The 24,525-nt window shown below is 47.4% G+C and overlaps 1 long non-coding RNA gene across 1 annotated transcript; it reads left to right on the top strand.

The window, feature by feature from the left end:
• Positions 1–20,171: 20,171 nt before the first annotated feature.
• On the top strand, positions 20,172–21,207 carry LOC141153076 (uncharacterized). The gene is made up of 3 exons (XR_012247235.1): positions 20,172–20,276; positions 20,393–20,607; positions 21,009–21,207. It is a non-coding gene; the product is annotated as an uncharacterized lncRNA (long non-coding RNA).
• The last annotated feature ends 3,318 nt before the right edge of the window (positions 21,208–24,525 follow it).

A 24,525-nucleotide genomic window follows, 5' to 3' on the forward strand; every position in this document is an offset into this window, starting at 1 on the left:
AGGGGCCACTCTATACTATATACTCCAGGTATATCCAGGCCTGGGCCGCAGAAGCTGACGCTCTAATATCAGACCTCAGTGACCGCTCTTAGTACTATATACTCCTGTATATCCAGGCCTGGGCCGCAGAGCTGACGCTCTAATATCAGACCTCAGTGACCGCTCTGTACTATATACTCCTGTATATCCAGGCCTGGGCCACAGAGCTGACGCTCTAATATCAGACCTCAGTGACCGCTCTGTACTATATACTCCTGTATATCCAGGCCTTGGGCCGCAGAGCTGACGCTCTAATATCAGACCTCAGTGACCGCTCTGTACTATATACTCCTGTATATCCAGGCCTGGGCCGCAGAGCTGACGCTCTAATATCAGACCTCAGTGACCGCTCTGTACTATATACTCCTGTATATCCAGGCCTGGGGCCGCTTAGCTGACGCTCTAATATCAGACCTCAGTGACCGCTCTGTACTATATACTCCTGTATATCCAGGCCTGGGCCGCAGAGCTGACGCTCTAATATCAGACCTCAGTGACCGCTCTGTACTATATACTCCTGTATATCCAGGCCTGGGCCACAGAGCTGACGCTCTAATATCAGACCTCAGTGACCGCTCTGTACTATATACTCCTGTATATCCAGGCCTGGGCCGCAGAGCTGACGCTCTAATATCAGACCTCAGTGACCGCTCTGTACTATATACTCCTGTATATCCAGGCCTGGGCCGCAGAGCTGACGCTCTAATATCAGAACTCAGTGACCGCTCTGTACTATATACTCCTGTATATCCAGGCCTGGGCCGCAGAGCTGACGCTCTAATATCAGACCTCAGTGACCGCTCTGTACTATATATTCATGTATATCCAGGCCTGGGCCGCAGAGCTGACGCTCTAATATCAGAACTCAGTGACCGCTCTGTACTATATACTCCTGTATATCCAGGCCTGGGCGCTGAGCTGACGCTCTAATATCAGACCTCAGTGACCGCTCTGTACTATATACTCCTGTATATCCAGGCCTGGGCCGCAGAGCTGACGCTCTAATATCAGACCTCAGTGACCGCTCTGTACTATATACTCCTGTATATCCAGGCCTGGGCCGCAGAGCTGACGCTCTAATATCAGACCTCAGTGACCGCTCTGTACTATATACTCCTGTATATCCAGGCCTGGGCCGCAGAGCTGACGCTCTAATATCAGACCTCAGTGACCGCTCTGTACTATATACTCCTGTATATCTAGGCCTGGGCCGCAGAGCTGACGCTCTAATATCAGACCTCAGTGGCCGCTCTGTACTATATACTCCTGTATATCCAGGCCTGGGCCGCAGAGCTGACGCTCTAATATCAGACCTCAGTGACCGCTCTGTACTATATACTCCTGTATATCCAGGCCTGGGCCGCAGAGCTGACGCTCTAATATCAGACCTCAGTGACCGCTCTGTACTATATACTCCTGTATATCCAGGCCTGGGCCGCAGAGCTGACGCTCTAATATCAGACCTCAGTGACCGCTCTGTACTATATACTCCTGTATATCCCAGGCCTGGGCCGCAGAGCTGACGCTCTAATATCAGACCTCAGTGACCGCTCTGTACTATATACTCCTGTATATCCAGGCCTGGGCCGCAGAGGTGACCGCTCTGTACTATATACTCCTGTATATCCAGGCCTGGGCCGCAGAGCTGACGCTCTAATATCAGACCTCAGTGACCGCTCTGTACTATATACTCCTGTATATCCAGGCCTGGGCCGCAGAGCTGACGCTCTAATATCAGACCTCAGTGACCGCTCTGTACTATATACTCCTGTATATCCAGGCCTGGGCCGCAGAGCTGACGCTCTAATATCAGACCTCAGTGACCGCTCTGTACTATATACTCCTGTATATCCAGGCCTGGGCCGCAGAGCTGACGCTTCTAATATCAGACCTCAGTGACCGCTCTGTACTATATACTCCTGTATATCCAGGCCTGGCCGCAGAGCTGACGCTCTAATATCAGACCTCAGTGACCGCTCTGTACTATATACTCCTGTATATCCAGGCCTGGGCCGCAGAGCTGACGGCTCTAATATCAGACCTCAGTGACGCTCTGTACTATATACTCCTGTATATCCAGGCCTGGGCCGCAGAGCTGACGCTCTAATATCAGACCTCAGTGACCGCTCTGTACTATATACTCCTGTATATCCAGGCCTGGGCCGCAGAGCTGACGCTCTAATATCAGACCTCAGTGACCGCTCTGTACTATATACTCCTGTATATCCAGGCCTGGGCCGCAGAGCTGACGCTCTAATATCAGACCTCAGTGACCGCTCTGTACTATATACTCCTGTATATCCAGGCCTGGGCCGCAGAGCTGACGCTCTAATATCAGACCTCAGTGACCGCTCTGTACTATATACTCCTGTATATCCAGGCCTGGGCCGCAGAGCTGACGCTCTAATATCAGACCTCAGTGACCGCTCTGTACTATATACTCCTGTATATCCAGGCCTGGGCCGCAGAGCTGACGCTCTAATATCAGACCTCAGTGACCGCTCTGTACTATATACTCCTGTATATCCAGGCCTGGGCCGCAGAGCTGACGCTCTAATATCAGACCTCAGTGACCGCTCTGTACTATATACTCCTGTATATCCAGGCCTGGGCCGCAGAGCTGACGCTCTAATATCAGACCTCAGTGACCGCTCTGTACTATATACTCCTGTATATCCAGGCCTGGGCCGCAGAGCTGACGCTCTAATATCAGACCTCAGTGACCGCTCTGTACTATATACTCCTGTATATCCAGGCCTGGGCCGCAGAGCTGACGCTCTAATATCAGACCTCAGTGACCGCTCTGTACTATATACTCCTGTATATCCAGGCCTGGGCCGCAGAGCTGGCCCTCTAATATCAGACCTCAGTGACCGCTCTGTACTATATACTCCTGTATATCCAGGCCTGGGCCGCAGAGCTGACGCTCTAATATCAGACGTCAGTGACCGCTCTGTACTATATACTCCTGTATATCCAGGCCTGGGCCGCAGTAGCTGACGCTCTAATATCAGACCTCAGTGACCGCTCTGTACTATATACTCCTGTATATCCAGGCCTGGGCCGCAGAGCTGGACGCTCTAATATCAGACCTCAGTGACCGCTCTGTACTATATACTCCTGTATATCCAGGCCTGGGCCGCAGAGCTGACGCTCTAATATCAGACCTCAGTGACCGCTCTGTACTATATACTCCTGTATATCCAGGCCTGGGCCGCAGAGCTGACGCTCTAATATCAGACCTCAGTGACCGCTCTGTACTATATACTCCTGTATATCCAGGCCTGGGCCGCAGAGCTGACGCTCTAATATCAGACCTCAGTGACCGCTCTGTACTATATACTCCTGTATATCCAGGCCTGGGCCGCAGAGCTGACGCTCTAATATCAGACCTCAGTGACCGCTCTGTACTATATACTCCTGTATATCCAGGCCTGGGCCGCAGAGCTGACGCTCTAATATCAGACCTCAGTGACCGCTCTGTACTATATACTCCTGTATATCCAGGCCTGGGCCGCAGAGCTGACGCTCTAATATCAGACCTCAGTGACCGCTCTGTACTATATACTCCTGTATATCCAGGCCTGGGCCGCAGAGCTGACGCTCTAATATCAGACCTCAGTGACCGCTCTGTACTATATACTCCTGTATATCCAGGCCTGGGCCGCAGAGCTGACGCTCTAATATCAGACCTCAGTGACCGCTCTGTACTATATACTCCTGTATATCCAGGCCTGGGCCGCAGAGCTGACGCTCTAATATCAGACCTCAGTGACCGCTCTGTACTATATACTCCTGTATATCCAGGCCTGGGCCGCAGAGCTGACGCTCTAATATCAGACCTCAGTGACCGCTCTGTACTATATACTCCTGTATATCCAGGCCTGGGCCGCAGAGCTGACGCTCTAATATCAGACCTCAGTGACCGCTCTGTACTATATACTCCTGTATATCCAGGCCTGGGCCGCAGAGCTGACGCTCTAATATCAGACCTCAGTGACCGCTCTGTACTATATACTCCTGTATATCCAGGCCTGGGCCGCAGAGCTGACGCTCTAATATCAGACCTCAGTGACCGCTCTGTACTATATACTCCTGTATATCCAGGCCTGGGCCGCAGAGCTGACGCTCTAATATCAGACCTCAGTGACCGCTCTGTACTATATACTCCTGTATATCCAGGCCTGGGCCGCAGAGCTGACGCTCTAATATCAGACCTCAGTGACCGCTCTGTACTATATACTCCTGTATATCCAGGCCTGGGCCGCAGAGCTGACGCTCTAATATCAGACCTCAGTGACCGCTCTGTACTATATACTCCTGTATATCCAGGCCTGGGCCGCAGAGCTGACGCTCTAATATCAGACCTCAGTGACCGCTCTGTACTATATACTCCTGTATATCCAGGCCTGGGCCGCAGAGCTGACGCTCTAATATCAGACCTCAGTGACCGCTCTGTACTATATACTCCTGTATATCCAGGCCTGGGCCGCAGAGCTGACGCTCTAATATCAGACCTCAGTGACCGCTCTGTACTATATACTCCTGTATATCCAGGCCTGGGCCGCAGAGCTGACGCTCTAATATCAGACCTCAGTGACCGCTCTGTACTATATACTCCTGTATATCCAGGCCTGGGCCGCAGAGCTGACGCTCTAATATCAGACCTCAGTGACCGCTCTGTACTATATACTCCTGTATATCCAGGCCTGGGCCGCAGAGCTGACGCTCTAATATCAGACCTCAGTGACCGCTCTGTACTATATACTCCTGTATATCCAGGCCTGGGCCGCAGAGCTGACGCTCTAATATCAGACCTCAGTGACCGCTCTGTACTATATACTCCTGTATATCCAGGCCTGGGCCGCAGAGCTGACGCTCTAATATCAGACCTCAGTGACCGCTCTGTACTATATACTCCTGTATATCCAGGCCTGGGCCGCAGAGCTGACGCTCTAATATCAGACCTCAGTGACCGCTCTGCACTATATACTCCTGTATATCCAGGCCTGGGCCGCAGAGCTGACGCTCTAATATCAGACCTCAGTGACCGCTCTGTACTATATACTCCTGTATATCCAGGCCTGGGCCGCAGAGCTGACGCTCTAATATCAGACCTCAGTGACCGCTCTGTACTATATACTCCTGTATATCCAGGCCTGGGCCGCAGAGCTGACGCTCTAATATCAGACCTCAGTGACCGCTCTGCACTATATACTCCTGTATATCCAGGCCTGGGCCGCAGAGCTGACGCTCTAATATCAGACCTCAGTGACCGCTCTGCACTATATACTCCTGTATATCCAGGCCTGGGCCGCAGAGCTGACGCTCTAATATCAGACCTCAGTGACCGCTCTGTACTATATACTCCTGTATATCCAGGCCTGGGCCGCAGAGCTGACGCTCTAATATCAGACCTCAGTGACCGCTCTGTACTATATACTCCTGTATATCCAGGCCTGGGCCGCAGAGCTGACGCTCTAATATCAGACCTCAGTGACCGCTCTGTACTATATACTCCTGTATATCCAGGCCTGGGCCGCAGAGCTGACGCTCTAATATCAGACCTCAGTGACCGCTTTGCACTATATACTCCTGTATATCCAGGCCTGGGCCGCAGAGCTGACGCTCTAATATCAGACCTCAGTGACCGCTCTGTACTATATACTCCTGTATATCCAGGCCTGGGCCGCAGAGCTGACGCTCTAATATCAGACCTCAGTGACCGCTCTGCACTATATACTCCTGTATATCCAGGCCTGGGCCGCAGAGCTGACGCTCTAATATCAGACCTCAGTGACCGCTCTGTACTATATACTCCTGTATATCCAGGCCTGGGCCGCAGAGCTGACGCTCTAATATCAGACCTCAGTGACCGCTCTGTACTATATACTCCTGTATATCCAGGCCTGGGCCGCAGAGCTGACGCTCTAATATCAGACCTCAGTGACCGCTCTGCACTATATACTCCTGTATATCCAGGCCTGGGCCGCAGAGCTGACGCTCTAATATCAGACCTCAGTGACCGCTCTATACTATATACTCCTGTATATCCAGGCCTGGGCCGCAGAGCTGACGCTCTAATATCAGACCTCAGTGACCGCTCTGTACTATATACTCCTGTATATCCAGGCCTGGGCCGCAGAGCTGACGCTCTAATATCAGACCTCAGTGACCGCTCTGTACTATATACTCCTGTATATCCAGGCCTGGGCCGCAGAGCTGACGCTCTAATATCAGACCTCAGTGACCGCTCTGTACTATATACTCCTGTATATCCAGGCCTGGGCCGCAGAGCTGACGCTCTAATATCAGACCTCAGTGACCGCTCTGTACTATATACTCCTGTATATCCAGGCCTGGGCCGCAGAGCTGACGCTCTAATATCAGACCTCAGTGTGACCGCTCTGTACTATATACTCCTGTATATCCAGGCCTGGGCCGCAGAGCTGACGCTCTAATATCAGACCTCAGTGACCGCTCTGTACTATATACTCCTGTATATCCAGGCCTGGGCCGCAGAGCTGACGCTCTAATATCAGACCTCAGTGACCGCTCTGTACTATATACTCCTGTATATCCAGGCCTGGGCCGCAGAGCTGACGCTCTAATATCAGACCTCAGTGACGGCTCTGTACTATATACTCCTGTATATCCAGGCCTGGGCCGCAGAGCTGGCCCTCTAATATCAGACCTCAGTGACCGCTCTGTACTATATACTCCTGTATATCCAGGCCTGGGCCGCAGAGCTGACGCTCTAATATCAGACCTCAGTGACCGCTCTGTATGTACTATATACTCCTGTATATCCAGGCCTGGGCCGCAGAGCTGACGCTCTAATATCAGACCTCAGTGACCGCTCTGTACTATATACTCCTGTATATCCAGGCCTGGGCCGCAGAGCTGACGCTCTAATATCAGACCTCAGTGACCGCTCTGTACTATATACTCCTGTATATCCAGGCCTGGGCCGCAGAGCTGACGCTCTAATATCAGACCTGTGACCGCTCTGTACTATATACTCCTGTATATCCAGGCCTGGGCCACAGAGCTGGCCCTCTAATATCAGACCTCAGTGACCGCTCTGTACTGTATACTCCTATATACCCAGGCCTGGGCCGCAGAGCTGACGCTCTAATATCAGACCTCAGTGACCGCTCTGTACTATATACTCCTGTATATCCAGGCCTGGGCCGCAGAGCTGACGCTCTAATATCAGACCTCAGTGACCGCTCTGTATGTACTATATACTCCTGTATATCCAGGCCTGGGCCGCAGAGCTGATGCTCTAATATCAGACCTCAGTGACCGCTCTGTACTATATACTCCTGTATATCCAGGCCTGGGCCGCAGAGCTGACGCTCTAATATCAGACCTCAGTGACCGCTCTGTACTATATACTCCTGTATATCCAGGCCTGGGCCGCAGAGCTGACGCTCTAATATCAGACCTCAGTGACCGCTCTGTACTATATACTCCTGTATATCCAGGCCTGGGCCGCAGAGCTGACGCTCTAATATCAGACCTCAGTGACCGCTCTGTACTATATACTCCTGTATATCCAGGCCTGGGCCGCAGAGCTGACGCTCTAATATCAGACCTCAGTGACCGCTCTGTACTATATACTCCTGTATATCCAGGCCTGGGCCGCAGAGCTGACGCTCTAATATCAGACCTCAGTGACCGCTCTGTACTATATACTCCTGTATATCCAGGCCTGGGCCGCAGAGCTGACGCTCTAATATCAGACCTCAGTGACCGCTCTGTACTATATACTCCTGTATATCCAGGCCTGGGCCGCAGAGCTGACGCTCTAATATCAGACCTCAGTGACGGCTCTGTACTATATACTCCTGTATATCCAGGCCTGGGCCGCAGAGCTGGCCCTCTAATATCAGACCTCAGTGACCGCTCTGTACTATATACTCCTGTATATCCAGGCCTGGGCCGCAGAGCTGACGCTCTAATATCAGACCTCAGTGACCGCTCTGTACTATATACTCCTGTATATCCAGGCCTGGGCCGCAGAGCTGACGCTCTAATATCAGACCTCAGTGACGGCTCTGTACTATATACTCCTGTATATCCAGGCCTGGGCCGCAGAGCTGACGCTCTAATATCAGACCTCAGTGACCGCTCTGTACTATATACTCCTGTATATCCAGGCCTGGGCCGCAGAGCTGGCCCTCTAATATCAGACCTCAGTGACCGCTCTGTACTATATACTCCTGTATATCCAGGCCTGGGCCGCAGAGCTGACGCTCTAATATCAGACCTCAGTGACCGCTCTGTACTATATACTCCTGTATATCCAGGCCTGGGCCGCAGAGCTGACGCTCTAATATCAGACCTCAGTGACCGCTCTGTACTATATACTCCTGTATATCCAGGCCTGGGCCGCAGAGCTGACGCTCTAATATCAGACCTCAGTGACCGCTCTGTACTATATACTGCTGTATATCCAGGCCTGGGCCGCAGAGCTGACGCTCTAATATCAGACCTCAGTGACCTCTCTGTACTATATACTCCTGTATATCCAGGCCTGGGCCACAGAGCTGACGCTCTAATATCAGACCTCAGTGACCGCTCTGTACTATATACTCCTGTATATCCAGGCCTGGGCCACAGAGCTGACGCTCTAATATCAGACCTCAGTGACCGCTCTGTACTATATACTCCTGTATATCCAGGCCTGGGCCGCAGAGCTGACGCTCTAATATCAGACCTCAGTGACCGCTCTGTACTATATACTCCTGTATATCCAGGCCTGGGCCGCAGAGCTGACGCTCTAATATCAGACCTCAGTGACCGCTCTGTACTATATACTCCTGTATATCCAGGCCTGGGCCGCAGAGCTGACGCTCTAATATCAGACCTCAGTGACCGCTCTGCACTATATACTCCTGTATATCCAGGCCTGGGCCGCAGAGCTGACGCTCTAATATCAGACCTCAGTGACCGCTCTATACTATATACTCCTGTATATCCAGGCCTGGGCCGCAGAGCTGACGCTCTAATATCAGACCTCAGTGACCGCTCTGTACTATATACTCCTGTATATCCAGGCCTGGGCCGCAGAGCTGACGCTCTAATATCAGACCTCAGTGACCGCTCTGTACTATATACTCCTGTATATCCAGGCCTGGGCCGCAGAGCTGACGCTCTAATATCAGACCTCAGTGACCGCTCTGCACTATATACTCCTGTATATCCAGGCCTGGGCTGCAGAGCTGACGCTCTAATATCAGACCTCAGTGACCGCTCTGCACTATATACTCCTGTATATCCAGGCCTGGGCTGCAGAGCTGACGTTCTAATATCAGACCTCAGTGACCGCTCTGTACTATATACTCCTGTATATCCAGGCCTGGGCCGCAGAGCTGACGTTCTAATATCAGACCTCAGTGACCGCTCTGTATGTACTATATACTCCTGTATATCCAGGCCTGGGCCGCAGAGCTGACGCTCTAATATCAGACCTCAGTGACCGCTCTGTACTATATACTCCTGTATATCCAGGCCTGGGCCGCAGAGCTGACGCTCTAATATCAGACCTCAGTGACCGCTCTGTACTATATACTCCTGTATATCCAGGCCTGGGCCGCAGAGCTGACGCTCTAATATCAGACCTGTGACCGCTCTGTACTATATACTCCTGTATATCCAGGCCTGGGCCACAGAGCTGGCCCTCTAATATCAGACCTCAGTGACCGCTCTGTACTATATACTCCTATATACCCAGGCCTGGGCCGCAGAGCTGACGCTCTAATATCAGACCTCAGTGACCGCTCTGTACTATATACTCCTGTATATCCAGGCCTGGGCCGCAGAGCTGACGCTCTAATATCAGACCTCAGTGACCGCTCTGTATGTACTATATACTCCTGTATATCCAGGCCTGGGCCGCAGAGCTGACGCTCTAATATCAGACCTCAGTGACCGCTCTGTACTATATACTCCTGTATATCCAGGCCTGGGCCGCAGAGCTGACGCTCTAATATCAGACCTTGCTGCATAAGGATCTGCATGTAGTTGTGTGTTGGTATCACTTTGTGTCTACAACAAAATGGCTCCTCACTGTGAGATTCTAATTCCTAAACTTCATTGTCTCTTATCCATTAGTAAACACCCAGAAAGGGAGGGGGAGGAGGAGACATCAGACATGGAGCAAATCCAGCCCAGATTTTCAGCAGTCGTAATGCATGCCAGCTCTACACAAGGTTTTCATGCCAAATTTCAGTAGCTGCTCCCCCTAGTGTTTCAAAGTGGAACATATCAAACTTTAAATTATTTTTCATATTTTACTCCATTAAAAAAAAATATGATAATATTGGAAAAACGAATCAAAACAATAATACTTTATGTTTTCGCAATTGTTGAAAAAAATTTTTTTTTGATGGCACCTTCCCTTTAAGAAAACTGTAAATGATCCTGGGGGGGGGGGGGGGGGGGTAATATTAGGTTTTGTTTATGTCATCACTACTTCCCTCCATATATATCAGAGAGCATACCTGCTCTCTAAATGTCACATATAGGGGGCTTTTTTCAAACGAGAATGAGAGCTAAGCACTTGTTCATCTAATTACCCCTCTGCACCTCCTGTAAGTAAGCCATCTGCAAGCTCCATAGCTGATGTTTACAAGCCTCCTCTCCTGAATGTAGAGTTAAATTGGTTACACTAATCCCTCGCCGCACACATTCCTTTATAAAATGTGTACGTCTTTTGCAGTGTCTTTTACACATTTATCTCCTGTTTGCAACTGATCATTTATCCAATATACAGATGTAGCAGTTGTTAAAGACGTCTCCTCCTCTTCCCATCAAAGTTTTTATCCTCTTAATATATTGCAGTCATCATATTATACAGCACTGTGCACTTACAATTGCTCATTTTGAGTTTCTACCCAGCTAATTCTTCTCTTTTCTTTGCTCTATGTAGAAACAGAAAGTGTCTTTTCCCTACATGAATCATCCCCCTCTTCACCTCCTGACCCATCTGCTCCTCCTCCTGCCAGGGACTTCTGCAGTGATGACTCATGCAGGGAAAATTGACCTCCTGTTTCTACATAGAGCTTAGAAGGATTCATGACGCGCCACCCTGGGCCGTGGGGTACTCGGCAGCCGGGCTTATGGATGCCGGTACGGGGGAGTTCACGGTGGCTGGCCCGGTCCGTGACCCAGGGCGGTCAATGAAAAGGGGGATTATTTATAGGAAATTTTGAAAGTTCGTGACGCCACCTGTGGATTGCGGCTAAAGGGAGCCGCCGCTGCGGAGCAGTCCTCTGGAGCCGGTGTTACGGCAGTAGGGATGGTGTGGCTCTCCACAGGTAGAGCTTAGCTCCAGGGCAGTGTAGGGTATATGATGGATGCTAGCGAGAGACAGCAGGATGGTCCCGCAGGAAAGACTGACACTCACACGGAGGTAAGCTTCAGTACCTTTACTGGTGATGGTGCAGGCACGGTCCAGGGTACTCCGGGCGAAGGGCGCACTTTTGGACTCTCCCCAGTAAGCGGGTATAGGGCCTCCTGGTCCGTGGCTTTGTTCCTATGCTTCTGACCTGCCTGGAGCTAGGCCTAGCGTGGTTACTGTCTCTCATTTGCACCTGCTGACCTGGTGATAGGGCCTTCTCCTTGAAATCACTCTCCCTGGTTGCTGGGGCCTCCGTGACTCCTAGCCCTGGTAATGCAGTCAGCGTCTAGTAAACCTGGGACCTGTAGTCCTCCAGGGATTCCGGTGGTCCCTACTGGGTATAAAGGGACCCCGTAGGTGCGGACCCGGTGTCCGGTATATATCTCGGGGTGAGCCTGGTATGCTTCTCTGCCGCCTTACTACTTCTTCCTTCTTCTCTTGCTTTCGGCCACACTCGGGGCCCTCACTAGGCTTTCACATGTGCTGTAGGCCTTGGCTCGCCTAAGCACGGCAGCCAGCGTGCTGCCTCTTCACTGCTCTCTGAGCGTCAGCACGCTCTCAGACTTCCTCTCTGTCTGAACACTCTGACTAAACTCACACTGAGCTGCCTGGCTCCACCTTCCCTATATATATGTCCCTAACGGACTCCCTCTGCTTGTGTGAGGTGGAAGGTGGAGGTGTGTGAATGTGTGAGGGCCTCTTGTGGAGAAGTCCATCCATGCACCCTTCTGGGTCTGTGGCACCAGTGCGCAGCAGGGCGCCACATTCAGTTAGTCAGTTTGTTAATCACGTGATGTCATAGACCTAATGGAAAAGAGAAAAATTGTCTGGGTAGAAAGACAAAATGAGCAATTGTAAGTGCACAGTGCTGTATATTATGATGACTGCAATATATTAAGAGGACAAAAACTTTGATGGGAGGAAGAGGAGGCTTCTTTAAATTGATAAAAGCAGAGTTTTGTGCTTAATGCAGCCTTCCATAGTACGCCTGTGCTATTAATATAGAACGCTGTTCTTACCACTAGAAAGGCGTCGTACATCAATGTAATGCTTGCTACATCTGTATCCTGACCGCTTCTCTAATGACACCTGTTACATGATAAGAATTATCACTAGAAAGGAACGTCTAATACATTACTGACAGAGAAAAAAAAATCCTGTCAGTCAGAAAAGACAGTTTCACCCACTGACTGTCACCAAAAATAGTCAAATTCAACTAGTCTGATAAAAAAAAGAATCAGTATTTGGCCTCTTTCAGACGGGCATGGTTACTTTTTTGTGTCCATATTTCAGATGTAAAACCCGAACCTTTTCACAGGTCATGAGAACTGGAGCTATAGTGATATAATAGTAAAGAGTAAGGGCAGACATGCCATCTAAACAGCCCGTTTAACTGCACAGGGGTCCAGAGTGTTTTATCAGCAGGAGATTATCACTGCGGGACTAGTTGTCATGTGCCAGGCAGTCCAGCTAATATGTGTAACCCCACCCCCACCACTGATTGGCAGATTACTGACAGCTTACACAGGAAACAGCCAATCAGTGGTATGGGCGGGGTTATACACAGATCATCATTCTGACCACTGCTACATTTACAGCAGTGAAAGCAGGGATTCTATAACAACAGCAGCAAGCAGCCCAGTAAGTGACACATCACTGAATCAGTGTATCTGTCTCTACATCATGCTGCTCTCAGATTCAATGGGAAAAATTTGCTGATTCCCTTTAGGAAATTAACTAGCACACAATGTTGTCCTGAAAAACAACATGGTGTTAAGACATGGACATTCACTTGCTGTCATCCTAAGACTGATCATACCATGAGTTAAAAGGGTTTTCCATTTATAGAAAAGCAGATTCCTGTCATCTAAAATAAAAAAGACAGCTAGTACTTAACCTTCCTCGCTCCAGCTCCGGTTTCCCACCCCTGTTCCTGTCTGTTGTTTTGGTTGCAGCAGTGACATCATGTTGTCAGCTCACATCACCGCTGCAGCCAATCACTGAGCTCAGTGGCTCTGCTGATGTAGATGGCAGTAGTCTGCAGCAGTGATGTGCGCTGTCAACATGGCGTCACCACTATGGCTAAAAACACAGAAACCAGAGTATTAGTGGGAAGCTAGCGCTGGAGCGGTGGAGCGTTGTAACATCTGCCTTTGTTATTTTTCCTAAATTTTCATGGAGATCTATGTCCGGCCCATAGATCCTAACTGCTCATTTACATATTAAGAAAAATGTGGATTTCTCAGGAATAATACATCGGATGGCAGATACCAAGGTGTCATGTTATTCAGCTTCCTCTGACCTACATGCCCCTATAGACGGCTTAGGAGGGACGATCCTACTGACAGATTCCCTTTAAGGAAATGATGGATTGTTTATTATCATGCAGAAAAGTGTGTCTGAAGAGAGTTGGGAAGAGCTATAGATGTGGCCATCGGCACGCGCTGCCTGCTGTGATAGTATGTTCCATTTAGGGAGAATGTTAGTGGTTAGCACTGTATGGTGGCTCAGTGGTTAGCACTGTACGGTGGCTCAGTGGTTAGCACTGCAGCCTTGCAGCACTGGAGTCCTGGGTTCAAATCCCACTAAGGACAACATCTGCAAGGAGTTTGTATGTTCTCCCTGTGTTTGCGTGGGTTTCCTCCCACACTCCAAAGACATACTGATAGGGAATCTAGATTGTGAGCCCCAATGGGGACAGCAACGATAATGTATGTAAAGCACTGCGGAATATGTTAGCGCTATATAAAAATAAAGATTATTAATGTGTGAAGAAGTTTACGCTGTGGATTGGGAGCAGTATATACTGCAAGACAATAGCAATCAGCACACTGGGGCGCTTGTACACATCATGCGCTGGTATTTCAGCCCTTTTCCCTATGTGACTATAAAACTACTTTCATTGTGAAGAATATGCAATATAACAACATTCTGAGAAAGCTCTTTCAATTTGATGGGACTTAAGCATCAAAAGTAAAGGGAAACGTGACTGTTGTTGATAGAAACCTATCAGAACCAATGTTTGATTTTTGTAGTGCATTTTAGAGAATGAAAGGTGGGCTATGATCAGCGGATGCAGACAATACTCACAGTGCATGCTTGAGGTACAAAGGGCAAAGCTTGAATTTTATAATTGCACATTTTAAGGCATAGGAACAATTTCCTAAGTCATGAAGTAGCTGTTAGCTCTGTTCCTGTTATACATGAACCTGTCGTTAGTGCGCACTCTCTCAGCTCATTGCCCAGACTTAGGCTCGGCTCAGACCAGAGTATTTTAATCACATTCTGATCGGAGTGCGATCACCGTGGGATCCGATATTCTAGGATAAGTAGAAAATGGAGAAAAAATTTCCCCATCATCTCCATTCTGTCAGTCTTTGAAAATCAGACTACTGCCGTCTGATTTTCCCACCGACTCGTTGACTTGCATGGCCGAGTGCGATCTGATAATCAGATCCAAGGCAGACATGCTATGATTGGAAAAACTTGGACATGTACACAGCCCCTTAGAATAACATTGGTCCTAGTGTGATCCGATGTTTTGTTGGCTCACACTTGGACCAAAAATACGGTCGTGTGCACGAACTCTAAGACCATTATCGTTATGTAGGTCTGTCCATGGTCACCTGGCAATTGAGGAAGTTTTTCCTTATCATCAAATATAATGATGAAACTTTTCATATGGAAACAAACTTAAAGGGCTTGTCCCACGAACAATGTACATTTAAATTAATAGATCAGATAATAAAATAAGCACATAAGCACAAATGGGGCATACTGGAAAATATAATATGTTATGTAAGAGCAGTAAAAAAGCATATGGCCCAATGGCCTAATTAAAATATATCAAAGGATAAAAACCTTGAATTGATAAATAATACAGATTAAAAAGTATGATGGCAACAAAAGTGCCCTCAAACACAGTGAATTCCTCCACAGTACCCACCACACGCACGGTATAGTGATCTTACTGTACCCCCCCAGCAAAGTATGGAGAACCATCACAGTATGATGCCCCAACTATGATCCCAACACAGTCCGCCATACAGAATAATGGGCCCCACATAGTGCTCCATACAGTATAATGGACTCCACATAGTCATCCATACAGAATAATGAGCCCCACATAGTCCTCCATACAGTATAATGAGTCCACATAGTCCTCCATACAGTATAATGGGCCCCACATAGTCCTCCCTACAGAATAATGGACCCTTTATTGCCTTTCACACAAAATAATGGGTCCCACATAGTCCTCCCTACAGAATAATAGGCCCCGCATAGTCCTCCATACAGTATAATGGGCTCCACATAGTCGTATCTATAGTATAATGGACCCCGCATAGTCCTCCATACAGTATAATGAGCCCCACATAATTCTCCATACAGTATAATGGCCCCACATAGTCCTCCATACAGTATAATGGGCTCCACATAGTCATATCTACAGTATAATGGGCCCACATAGTCCTCCATACAGAATAATGGGCCCCACATAGTCCTCCATACAGTATAATGGGCCCCACATAGTCCTTCATACAGTATTATGGGCACCACATAGTCCTCCATACAGTATAATAGACCCACATAGTCCTCCATATAGTATTATGGGCCCACATAGTCCTCCATACAGTATAATGGCCCCACATAGTCCTCCATACAGTATAATGGGCCCCACATAGTCCTCCATACAGTATAATGGGCCCCACATAGTGCTCCATACAGTATAATGGGTCCACATAGTCCTCTGTATAGTATAATGGGCCCCACATAGTCTTCCATACAGTATAATGGCCCCACATAGTCCTCCATACAGTATAATGGGCCCACATAGTCCTCCATACAGTATAATGGCTCCACATAGTCCTCCATACAGTATAATGGTCCCACATAGTCCTCCATACAGTATAATGGGCCCCACATAGCCCTCCATACAGTATAATTGGCCCACATAGTCCCTGGCAGCATGGGCCAAATATAATCACCCTGAGGGCCAAATTTGGACCATGGGCCAGAGTTTGACATGTGTGCTTTAACCCCTGTATAGGGATCTGGACTCAGACAGGGTCCCCTGAGTTTGGGCCACGGAGCCTTCTGCTGGCCGATGGAGCAGAATCAGGAGGGCAGTAAGGTATAAAATAGAAGGCAAAAAAATGGTCAGGAAAAGGCTGCTGTGAGACAGCGGGACTCCATACCAGCAAAGAAGGAGCTGAAAACCAGGGACAGAACTAGAGTAGATACGCTATATATGGCAGCTCCCAACTACTTGGACCACCAGTGATTTAGGGTTCGGGGCTTTGGAACCCTGAGAATGGTCTATGCCGCCCCATCCTCAATGGAGCGAAGGTGCATATGCTCGACCTCAACTCTATTCATTGTTAATGAGACTGCAAAGTATAGCACTCAGCCATATCCGGTAGTCACATAACCAATGATTGGAGCGGAGACGGAGCATGTGCACTTCTGCTCAATTCAGGATATGGCTGGAGAGTCCCATTCTTAAGGTTCCAGAGACCTAATTTTGGGATAGCTGCGAGCAGAGGTGTATCTAGGTTTTCTGGCACCTGGGGCAAGAATGCAGTTTGTCGTTCCCCCTCAAGCACATATGAGATTTGAACACTTATTGTCACTGTGCCGACGAGCTGCTCTCCCTAATTCTCTCAATGCTCAGTGAAAAACTGAGAGAAGAATGTAGAGAAGCTCATTGTCACTATGAAAATCGCATATGAGTGAAGTGGACATGTGATGACTGCTGGAACCTGCAAGCAGAGCTGAATCCTGACAGTGAGTATATTACACGCTCTCAGGATTGGCTATAGGGCTTCATTTTATAATTAAAGGGCTTGTCCAGGTTTGAGATCAAAGTCTGCAGTCAATCTATTGACTGCAGGCTCCTGAACTCTCACAGCGCATACCCTGCACAATTTTAGGATTCTCGATTGCCGATGGCAAGAGTGGACGGTCATGTCAACATGTGATTTGTATACTTCTGGCCACATTCCGACTAGACGTGTCCGGCCTCGCTCAATTCATTGTCATTGAGTGAGGCCACGCATGTCTAGTCAGCATGTGATCGCATGTATGTAAATCACCAGCACAAGAGAATCCTGATAGCGTGCAGTGCTCACTGTGAGAAGTCACAGGTCTGCAGTCACATAGAATGACTGCAGATTCATCACAAACTTCGACAACCCCTTCAATGCTCCTAACATAAATAAAAACATGAGCATTAGTCAGTATCACAAATAACATCTACATACAGGTACCTTATAGATGACGTTGTCTCTGGAGTCGTTCTCTTTCTTTTCATCTTCATCTTGTCCAGACACCATGAAGACTTTTTCATCCACAGCTCCATCTCTGCAGACTTCCATCTTCTCCGGTCTTCTGCAGCACATCTCGACATGATGCCTTTAAAAATAACAGTGCCATTATAATGCTCCTGAATAAAAATATCTGCCCTACGCTGAGCCCCTGAATAAATACTTGCCCCTCACTATTTTCCCTGCACAAAATATCACTCCCACACTGTCCCTCTTATGGTCCATGCCCTCCACACTGCCCTCTCCTTTCCATACTGGGCCCCCTCTTCACACTGTCCTTTCACACTGGGTCCCCTCGATAAGGCCCAGTCTCTATACTGTGATCCCTCATCACACTCCCTCTCCTTAGCATACTGTCCCCTTCCACTGTCCCCCCCATGCTATCCCCCCCACACTACCCAGTCTTTATTCTGTGCCCACTCACACTTTTCTCCACCCATACTGTCTCCTCACACATTTCCCCCTCCCTCCTCATGCTGTCTCCTCTTACATCCCCCTGCTAACCATACGGTCTCCTTACATATTTACACCCTTGCTCTCCATACTTCCTCCTTACACATCCTCCCAACTCCCCATAATGTGTCTACACACATCTCATCACCCTCACTCCCCATACATTTTTCCCCTTGTTACTCATACTGTGTCTGCACCCATCTCCCCAATCACCATACTGTGTCTGCACCCATCCCCCCACTCGCTCCCCATGCTGTGTCTGCATTAGTGTTGAGTGAGCATGCTCGACACTGCTCGGTACTCGCCCGAGCATCTCACTACTCGGGATGTTCGGCGAGCACCGAGCATTTCTGGGTTACTCGGGCGGGAGCTCGGGTCTCCGCCCTGCATGTTTGGCGCTCTTTACAGAGCCAATGAACATGCAGGGATTGCCAGCCAGTCACTGTAATGCCGCAGCCATGTTGGTTGTGGGCATTACAGTGATTGGCTGGCCGCACAGCGTCACCTTGAGTATTTAAAACCGGGCGCCGCCATCTTGGACACAGTCGCTCCAGATCAGACAGTGTAGGGACAGCGCTGCTGATTTAGGGAGAGATTTATACTGCAAAATAGGTAGTGTAGGGTCTCTAAAGCCTGCAAAATCAAACAAACAGTCCTTCTCAGGACTAATATCCATCCCAGATATCAGGCAGGCAGGCTGTATAGGAGACGCAGTGGTTATACCAACAAACACTGAATTACAGTCCTGTGTGCTGCTGCTCAAGTTGCTAGACTTAGCCCCAGGTCTCAGGGGCCAGGAAAAATCCATTTTTTTTCATCTAAATCCTCTTTTTTTTCCCTCAGTCAGACTGTACAAATACCCATCTTATTAACCTTTTGGTATTCCCCCCCCCCAAAAAAAAATTGAGTGTGTCTGTGAGTGTTCAGACACAAATATATCTGTTTAAAAGAGTCTGGTTTCGGCCAGATAACTAGAACTAGATAACTAGAACTGTGGTTTTGCAGTTCCACGGTTCAAATCTCTGTATTATCCACAGGAATGGGGGAGGTACAATTGAACACTGCCCTGGGACAAGGATTTGCACGGGGATAGTTGCAAGTCTGCATCTTCTGATGCGGCAAGGATCACTTCTGATGGGCACACTTTTAGGCAGTGACCTGGGTGTCAGAGATGCTACCAGGGGTCTTCCCCATGCTGTTCCTGTGTATTTTAAGCACTGTATGCATGTGTCATACAGCACATGGCCAGATAAGGTTGTAAAATGTTAAAATGACATTTTCCGGTGAATGCATTTGTCACGGTTGAAAGCAATAAAAAAGTACAAAAACGCATAAAAAATGCTACTTGTGAACATAGCCCAAGGTGTGGAGGAGTATTTTTGTTTTTGGTTATTTATTTTACCTTATACACAAGTCTTTACCTTGGAAAGGAAGTTCCTTAACGTATTTCACAGAAAAACAGTTTCAGTTTTGTTTTTGAATGTTTTATTGTGAGCCCTTAACACTAGAACTACTGATGGAGTCATTTTGACTCCTTTCGTTTTTTATTTCTCTTCTGTGACTACATTTTTCAGAATTCCGGCTTGAAACTCGGTGACTTTTCCTCAAATATGATGTGAAAAAAGATTTTGTAAGAATAAATAATTTTGGTGAAAAATTTGCACGTTTTTTTCAAAATTTACCAAGAACTACTGAAGGGAGTCATTTTGACTCCCTACTATATTTTGAGGTCCTTTTGTCACTAAATGTTGCTATAAAGTTTTGTGCATAATTTTTTCACTCTGTCTTATTTACCCTGATGTTCATATAGATGTAGTTCAATTTACATGTCAACTTTTCACATTTTCCTTGTGTTTTACCTGCTTGTATTACTGTGTAATGCTGAACAAAATAGCTTGTTTACTCTAGGCTCTTATCTTATGCTAATGAAGGGTGGTGTTTTTCTAAGGTCCTAGCAGGAGACAGTATTCTGGATAGTAACTTTACTTTCAGTTCAGCTGAAGAGACAAAGAGAACAGACGCAGACATACGAGCTCTGAAGACTCATACAGGTATGAATTGTTATGAAATAGTTTAGCTGTCTGTCAACTGATTCAGCCCACCTACTTTTGAAGGTGGCAGAACAGTTATTATTTCTTTTAGTTTTCATTTCATTTCTATTTTTCAGCAGGGAACTATATAGAATTATGGAATTTGTGAGGAATATGGAGAGAAGACGTTTGATAAAGCCTCAGGATATTCTGGCTACTTTGCAATCCATACCGGAGGATGAATCGGAATCCGAATTGCAGGAACATGTATTTGATTCTGACAGTGATGAAGATTTCATTCCTCAGAACATATCAAGTGAATCTGAAGACTCAGAAGGAACAAATCCAGAAGGTAAGTAGTTATGTGTATTTATTTGTTCTTCCACACACTGAGTTAGGGCCTGTGCACACTAGCAGAATTCTGGCTGAATAGCCATCTGGATATTCTTGCCGCAATACAGGCCGTACCTGCCCGCTCATGCCTGAAGCTCCGCTCCGAACCCCGGGCTGGAGCCGCTGTCAGGGACAGAGCAGCGCTTGCTTACGCGCGAGCACGGCTCCGTCCCAGACAGCGGCTCCAGCCCGGGGTTCGGAGCGGAGCTTCAGGTATGAAACTCCGCTCTGTACCTGAGCGGGCAGGTACGGGCCGGATTGTGGTGAGAATATCCGGTCGGATATTCCGCCGCTAATCCAGCCAGTGTGCACGGACCCTTACAAAACAAAAATTCTAAATATTCATCAACTTTTTTACAGATATTCCAAGCACATCAACTGGGGATCGGGCTCATGCAGTTATGTTGCCTCGTGACCATCCTCCTGGTCGTGGACAGAAAAAATCAGCAAAACGTCCCAGAAATGAAAGAACAACAGATAACGATGGCGGCGAAGGTAATGCAACAACAAACACCAGAGAAGGCGAATCTGAAGGAATACTAGTTTCAGCGGATGGTATTCAATGGAAACCTGTTGAAATTGGAGAACACTTGCCTGGTAGGCGTGACAGCCAAAATATTCTTCGAGAAGCACCTGGCCCTACAGGATACGCCAGAAGAAATATCATTATCGATAGTCCTTTGAGCGCATGGCGTTTATTTTTTGATTCATATATATTGACACATATAAAGAACTGTACGCTTGCAGAAGCATGCAGAAACAATAATTTACAGTTTACTCTATCTGATGAGGAGCTAGATGCATTCATTGCGATATTCTATGCTCGTGGAATATCTGGCACGAACCGTCACTCGATTAGCAGTATTTGGTGTAATGACTGGGGAATACCGTTTTGCAAAGCGACAATGTCTAGGGACCGCTTTGTTGAAATTATGAGGTTTCTCAGATTTGATGAGAAATCTACTCGATCGGAGAGACTGCAAACGGACAAGTTTGCTCTATTTTCTACTGTGTGGGACAGGTTTATTGAAAATTGTATTGCGTGTTACAAACCTGGCCCATACATAACGGTGGATGAGCAACTTTTCCCAAGCAAAACTAGGTGTCCATTCACGCAGTACATGCCTTCCAAACCAGATAAATATGGCCACAAATATTGGCTAGCTGTTGATAAGAGGAGCAAATATCTGGCAAATGGCTTCCCTTATCTAGGCAAAGATGACACACGCCGTGCTGAGGACCGTTTAGCTGACCATGTGGTAATGAAGTTATTGGACCCGTTTTTGAAAAAAGGTCGCAATGTTACAACCGATAATTATTTTACTTCAGTAAAATCAGCTAAACAGCTAAAAAGCAAAGGAACAACCATCGTGGGAACACTGAACAAGATAAGGCGAGAAGTGCCTAAAGAAATAAAATCCATGAAAGAGGAATTGTACAACACTAAAGTGTTTAGAAATGAAGACAATTTTACACTTACAGTATATCAAGGAAAGCCCAAAAAAATGTTGTCATTTTGAGTTCCGTCCATCCAGATGTTGTTGTTGCGTCTGATTCCGCTAAAAAAACTCCAGAAACGGTAAAGTTTTACAAAGAAACAAAATATGGAGTAGATGTAGTGGATCAGATGGCACGAAAATATACCACACGAACATGCACAAGGAGATGGCCTGTTCATGCATTTGAAAATGCCTTAGACTTTGCGGGTATAAATGCATGGATAATATTCAAGGAGATTACCCACCAAAAAATGTCACGCAAGGCATTTTTGCAAACGCTTGTGAGAGAGTTGAGTGGTCCTTATGTCACAGATAGGGAAAAGGGTTCCACGTCCCAAGTTTCTACATGCTCAGAAGTGATGGTTCAAACAAAATTTTGCCAGATCAAAGAAAAGTGCAAGAAAAATAGATCTGTCGGAAATTGTAAGACTTGTGGTAAGTCTTTGTGTGGGCAATGTACTGCCATAAATCAAAGGCAATGCCTAAAATGCGAAACACCAAATGTTTAGAAGGTGAATTCTGCGCCATATTTTCATTTTTATGCTCCTCCACCTACATTTTCTCTGCTTTTTGTTCTTCAGTTGTTGTTTATATGTGTGCACTTGAATAAAAAAAAATGTTTGAAAAACGTCTATTATAATTATTGTTATTTTCTGTAGAAAAATAAGAAAAGCAGAAAAAAAACAATCAAAAGCATTACTGTTGGATCTCACAATAATAATACATTACAAAAAATATAATTATTAATAAATAACCACAAATGAAACTCTAAAAATAAACGAAAACAAGCAAGGAGTCAAAATGACTCCTTTCAGTAGTTCTAGGCGGGGTCACGAGTCCAGTAGTCCTAGTGTTAAATGTGGCTTAATACCTCTGACCACGTTGTTGACAGCAATGGCCTGGGTCACTTGAGCACTGTCACTATCGTTTTGGGCACTTTTTAGGCTTTCTACAGACTGCCGGGGGAGCCGCCGCAAAAATGCTCGGGTCTCCCATAGACTAACATTGGGCTTGTTGCTCGGGTCGAGCACCCGAGTATCACGGTGAGCTCGGCCCGAGCTTCGAGCACCAGAGCATTTTAGTGCTCGCTCAACACTAGTCTGCATACATTCCCCCTTCGCTCCCCATACTGTTTTCGCACTCATTCTGTGTCTGCACCAATCCCCCACTCACCATACTGTGTCTGCACCCATCTCCCCTCATACATTCTCCCCCACTCACCATACTGTGTCCGCACCCACCTCCCCACTCACCATACTGTCTGCACCTGTCCCTGCCTTGCTCCACAAACTTGTGTCCTCAAATCTTCCCCATTAGACTAAATCTTCCCCACACCTGCCCCCCATACTAAATCTTCCCCAACACTAAATCTCCCCACACACAGAATAAAACTCCCCCCACACACAATAAATCACCCCCACACACAATAAATCACCCCCACATAGAATAAATCTTCCCCAACCACACAGAATAAATCTACGCCCTCGACACAGAATAAATCTCCCCCCCACACATCATAAATCTCCCCCCACACAGAATAAGTCTACCCCCCATACAGAATAAATCTCCACTCTCCTACGCTGAATCTTCGGTGTCTTCAGCTCCACAGCCACAGGAGCACTTACCACCGATGGTCTTCGCTCTTCTGCTCGCAGGCAAGTGACTTCAGCAGCGTGATCACATGACCTGATCACGCTGCTGACGTCGCTCTGACCCGGCGGTCAGAGCTTCAATTGTACTTGCGTCTGAAATACGCAAATACAATTGACCACTGGAAGCTGGCGCGCTGCACTTTCTCTTAGCCGGCTGTCAGCTTGACAGCCGGCTCAAAGAATGGCCGAATCCCAGTGTGGGGGGCGGCAGAATGCAGCTGATGGGGGAGACACCTTGGACCGACACATTAGGCAGCCCGACGGCTGCGTGCGTGGCTGATGACCTGCCTGCCTTCCCCTAGATACGCCTCTGGCTCGGAGTGAAAGTGGGCAGACCCCCATCGAGCAAGTTATGCCTTATTTTACAGATAGGGGATAGTTAGATTTTTTTGTAACTAACCCTTTAAGAAAAAATAATTGACATGTAGATGGTAGTGTGCTTGGTTTACTTATGTTGCATTATCAAAAGCAAGCAGAAAAAAGGGGTTTTGGCATTTGACATATTTGGCAACATTAGCAGATTCAAAGTGTGTAAGTTTAGGACAGTCAGACAAGGATCAATAATCTGTCTCTAATGCTCAACAAAATAATGGATTCTCTCTTTTTAAATTAATTTTAAAGACTTCTTATCAATATTTCTTAAAAAAAATCAACATAAACTAAAGTAACAGAACATTTCAAGATTTAAAACTACTCAGAAAAAACAACCTGATTTTACAGCTACAA

Source organism: Phyllobates terribilis, unplaced genomic scaffold (genome assembly GCF_046119375.1).
Source record: "Phyllobates terribilis strain yellow unplaced genomic scaffold, ASM4611937v1 Scaffold_7__3_contigs__length_470593459, whole genome shotgun sequence".
Taxonomy (NCBI): domain Eukaryota; kingdom Metazoa; phylum Chordata; class Amphibia; order Anura; family Dendrobatidae; genus Phyllobates; species Phyllobates terribilis.